The sequence below is a fragment of the Pantherophis guttatus genome, chromosome 4 (assembly GCF_059756535.1).
Source record: "Pantherophis guttatus breed Tessera chromosome 4, ASM5975653v1, whole genome shotgun sequence".
In the NCBI taxonomy this organism is placed as follows: domain Eukaryota; kingdom Metazoa; phylum Chordata; class Lepidosauria; order Squamata; family Colubridae; genus Pantherophis; species Pantherophis guttatus.
Window position 1 is genome coordinate 14,244,132 of NC_142066.1, and position 5,617 is coordinate 14,249,748.

Here is a 5,617-nt window from a genome sequence, read left to right on the forward strand (position 1 = left end):
CATGAACCACAAGGTAGATAAGTATCCAGAAATAGAGGGGGTGCAGCAAGAGGCAGGATGTAGCCATGAGAAGGCAAACAAGTCTGGGGGGCTGGTGACCCCCAGGGGGAGAGCCTTCTCTGTGGGGGCACCTACCCTCTGGAATCAGCTCCCCCCAGAGATAAGGAGAATCCAAGACCTCAGTGCCTTCCGTCGCGCCCTTAAAACCCATTTATTTAAACAAGCCGGGCTGGCTTAAGATGAAATTTTTAACTGTTTTTAAATGTTTTAAACGTTTTTAATTGGTAAATGAGTTTTAATTGGGCCAAATTTATATATCTTTTAATTGTTTTTAATATTTGTTCTGCATGTTTTTTTTAATTTGGCTGTACACCGCCCTGAGTCCTTAGGGAGAAGGGCGGTATAGAAATCCAATATAAAATAAAATAAAAATAAAAAATAAATCTATCGGCAAGCCATTGCATGATAACTGCGCCCACCTCCTCCACAGGAGGCTGGGACACATAAGCTTCCCCATTGTAAAGAAAATGACGGAATGTACCAAGGGTCTCAAAGTAAAGAACTGCGAAAACTACTTGGAGTGTTCGGTCTGTAAGCGTTCTAAGATCAAGGTTAAGGCCATCCCCAGGGGATCCAAATGAACCACGGAATGCCCCTGGAAAGCAAAAACTGGTGGCCACATCAACTATGGAAGCAGAATTTGTTTGCCTATCAAAGGCCGCAAACAATTTAGTATGGTTCGATGACCTGCTCTGCGACATCTGGGCTGAACCCTCATATCCAATAGTTATCCACGAAGACAACAAGGCAGCGATAGAGATCTCTAGGGCCGATGCCATAGGTCAGCGTTCTAGGCACATTGACATTAAACACAAACACGTCAGGCAGTTTTCAGAGATAGGTTTCATTAAGGCAGTACACTGTGACACAGAGGAGCAAACAGCAGATATTCTCACTAAACCCCTGCCACATAAACAGCATGCTTACCTCATGTCAAAAATGCGTGTTTACTTGTAATTCGTGCCTGTACCCGTGTATTCTCTGTATGTATACAAACACTGCCCCAGGTATCCAGTTAGGCATTTAGAGGGGGTTTTGTCGTGATAAATGCCTAACTACTATGTCTCCCTGATCACCCGGACCTTCAAGGGTTAACTAACCACATATCCCATAATCCCTGTAACCACTCCTTACCTCTTTGCCCCTCCTCCTGGGTACAAAAGGTCCTACCACATGGTCCACAGATTATTCCAGATGTATACCTGAAAGAGAAAGGTACAAGGTCAGTGACCTCCAGTACCACCAGATCGATAATAAAGCTACAGAAAAGAATTGGAGTCTGTCTTTGAGTTATTGGGCTAGATCCAGCTTTTAACAAGACATGATAGCAGTGTTCTAATATTTGAGGGGCTGCCACAGAGAGGAAGGGGTCAAACTATTTTCCAAAGCACCCAAAGGCCAGACATGGCTGGAAACTGATCAAGGAGCGATTCGACCTAGAAATAAAGAGAAATTTTCTGACAGTGAGAATAATCAACCAATGGAACAGGAGTTGCCTTCAGAAGCTGTGGGAGCTTCAACACTGGAAGCTTTTAAGAAGAGACTGGACTGCCATCTGTCAAAAATGGTGTAGGGTCTGCTTGGGCGGGGGGTTGGACTAGATGACCTACAAGGTCCCTTCCAACATCTGTAATATTTCGCTTCTCATCCAAGAAGCTCTTCTTCAGCTCTGACAGGATGGTGGGGAATGGAAGGATTTATATTCCTTGCAGACAAGCTGCTCACCTGCATCCTTTTAGAGGGTCGTTGAAGCCCTAGGAGGTTTATCTATGTCCTCGGCGTCACCTGAGTGGTGCAAACGGTTCCTGTAGTCTGCAATTTTTTTTCCGTTGGAAATCCATTCCAATACTCCCATTCCAAGGGTGTTCATCCCAAATTGTATAGTTCAATGTCCTTCCATTCTAGGGGTGAAATCTAAAATTTGTTACTACCGCTTTTATTTCATCAAGCTGGCCTCGCCTAAATCTTCTCCCTTTTAAGTGTAAATTTTAAATTGTTACTGTATTTTAAAATATGAGTATTTTAAATTATGGGTATCAATTCAGCCAAATTTATTTAATTCACTTTATTCGATTTTTAATTTTGTATATCTATGTGTTTTATTTCATGGCTGTGCACCGCCCTGAGTCCTGAGTAGGGCGGTATAGAAATTCAATAAAAACTAAAAAACTAAAACTAAACTACCGGTTCTGTGGGCGTCGTTTGGTGGGGGGGGGGTAATGTGGCTGGGTGGGCGTGGCCATTTTTTGTTTACTTTTAAAACCATTTTTTACATGTAAAACCATGTAAAAAAAAATGCTTTCAAAAGTCTCTGACGATCCCAGCTGAGTTGCCTGATTGGCAGGCAACTCAGCTGGGATCGTCAGAGCTTGGATCGTCAGAGCCATTTAAAAGAAAAAAAAGGCTCTGATGATCGCGCAGCTCAGCTGGGCATGGGGGGGCGGGGGCAGGGATTTTTGCTACCGGTTCTCCGAACTGCCCGCCGCCATCGCTACCTACTTGCCCGAGCCGGTCCAAACCGGGAGCATTTCACCCCTGTTCCATTCCCCACTATCCTGTCAGAGCTGAAGAAGCTTCTTGGATGAGAAGCGAAACGTCTTCAAAAGAAAAAGAAAAAAACCCAAGAATGTGCAGTTGCCTCCTGAAAAAGCATCTTTGGGACAACCATGATCCATGTATGGGTGACTTGAGAATAACATCCTGGTTTATGGTTGTCCTAAAGGGTGCTTTTCTTTAAATGATAAATTGGACTTTCTTGGGGTTTTTTCTTGACGGCATCTCACTTCTCATCCAAGAAGGTTAAGTAAGTGGTGAGGAATGGAAAGCTTTATTCTGTTCTCAGAAAAGCCTGTCCTTAACACTCTTTGAGAGTTTGTTGAAACCACCTGGGGGTTAATCTGTGTCCTCAAAAGTCATCTGAATCAGATTGCAAACGGGCGTGAAACTGCTTTGGGATTGCTGAAAGGGCTGTGTTGTAAATGGGTGGTGTCACATCCCTCCACACTGTTGTGACTTAGACTTCCTGAGTCATTAAAACACACAAGTAGTCCCAAAAACTTCTTTTACTGCAACAGCTGTGAATTACGTTCATTCACAGCTGAGTCCCAATTAGTTGCAAAAACTAATCTTTTGGGAGAAGTCCTTCGGGATAATCACCAACCTTTATCTCCCTTGACACCAGAGGTGGGTTTCAGCAGGTTCTGACCAGTTCTGGAGAACCGGTAGTGGAAATTTTGAGTAGTTCGGAGAACAGGTAGTAAAAATTCTGACTGGACCCGCCCCCATCTATTTCTGCCTCCCAAGTCCCAGCTGAGCAGGAGGAAATGGGGATTTTGCAATATCCTTCCCCTGGAGTGGGGTGGAAATGGAGATTTTACAGTATCCTTCCCCTGCCACGCCCACCAAGCCACACCCACCAAGCAATGCCACACCCACCAAGCCACACCCACCAAGCAATGCCATGCCCACCAAGCCACACCCACAGAACTGGTAGTAAAAAAAAATTGAAACCCACCACTGCTTGACACACTGCCAAAGACCTATTTGGCAAAGCCACACGGAGTCCAGAATCAAACAGAGATGCCGACTGGGAACAGAATTAACAACGTTGCTTTCCTGCAAAGGGCCCACGTGCCTTTGCTCCTCTTTTAAGCCTTATGGAGGGGCCAATCATCTCCAGGCCTTAGTCCCGAGTCATCCCTTTTGTTTTAACTGTTCGTGCCCTCTGGCAGTTCTGCACATGCGTGCACTAGGAACAGGCTCCTGCTGTTCCTCTGCCTCTCTGCTGTGCTTGGGGCTAATTGGCCACTCCCTTAGCCTATTTAAGAAAGTACATAGCTGGTAACAAGCTGCAGGAAACAACTTTAGTTCGCTAACCATTGTGTTGGGATGTTTCGGGGCTTTCTGCCAACTCCAGTAAGACTCTGAATATCTTATCTATGGAATTCTGGCAGGCTGTTAAGAATGCTTTATTAACAGCCGGCATTTCCTAAAACTGCGTTTTTGAGTAAACTAAATTTTGTTCAGAGTTTGTGTGTGTTGTGTTCTTTGGGATCCGTAGCTGGGGCAGAACAGATATTGCAAAATCTCCATTCCCATCCCACTCTGGGGCCAGCCAGAGGTGGTATTTGCCGGTTCTCCGAATTACTTAAAATTTCTGCTACCAGTTCTCCGGAACCTGTCAGAACCTGCTGAATAGCACCCCTAGAGAGAGACAGACAGAGAGAGACAGACACACACACAGGGAGGGACAGAGAGACAGAGAGAGGCAGACATAGGAAGAGAGAGAGACAGAGACACACACAGAGAGAGATAGAGACAGAGAGAGACAGACACAGGGAGGGAGAGAGAGAGACAGAGAGAGACACAGGGAGGGGGAGAGAGAAAGAGAGAGAGAGAGAGACACAGGGAGGGAGGGAGGGAGAGAGACAGAGAGACAGACACACACAGGGAGAGGGAGAGAGAGAGACTGAGAGACAGACACAGGGAGGGAGAGAAAGAGAGAGAGAGACAGGGAGGGAGAGAGAGAGAGAGAGAGAGACAGACACAGGGAGGGAGAGAGAGAGACAGAGAGACAGACACACACAGGGAGAGAGAGAGAGAGAGAAAGACAGAGAGAGAGACACATGGAGGGAGAGAGAGAGAGAGAGAGATACAGACACAGGGAGGGAGGGAGAGAGCGACAGAGAGAGAGAGAGAGACAGACAGAGACAGAGACAGAGACAGAGAGAGAGACAGACAGACACAGGGAGGGAGAGAGAGAGAGACAGAGAGACAGACACAGGGAGGGAGAGACAGAGAGACAGACACAGGGAGGGAGGGAGAGAGGGAGAGAGAGACAGAGAGAGAGAGAGAGACAGAGACAGACAGAGACAGACAAACACACAGAGAGAGACAGACAGACACAGGGAGGGAGAGAGAGACAGAGAGACAGAGAGACAGACACAGGGAGAGAGAGAGAGGGAGGGAGAGAGAGAGAGATACAGGGAGGGACGGAGAGACAGATACAGGGAGAGAGAGAGACAGACACAGAGAGACAGACAGAGAGAGACAGACACAGGGAGAAAGAAAGAGAGAGACAGCCTGTCTGCCTGCTTACCTGCCTGCCTTGGCCCTTGCCCTTGAGCTTCCTGTTCCTGTGTAAGAAATGCATTCTATTGGTTGTCGTCAGACTCCCATGGGGCTATGTAGGAGTCATAGCTAATTTTTTAGGTTGTCTGAATCAAGTTTGATTGAGGGCCTTGACTCTCTGAGGTGATGTAATGAGGAGGCTTGTCCCCTGAAAGGGTGTTGGGCCATTCCTATTGCGTCTTAGAGACTTTCCTGGTTTGGATCTTGATTGAGGGCTGATCCTACCATTCTACCTAATTCTGCTTTTTCTTCAAAATATCCTGTCTTGAAGGGATCACTAAACCTGCCGTTACTAAAAGCTGGCCTCAGTTTAGTATCTGGTTGGGGGGCAGGGAACAGTGGCTCTAAGTTTGTTCCCAAGAGCATGTTTCTCCATTTCTCAACTAGGGAAATATAATATCCGGCCTTTTTTAATATTTCCTAAAAT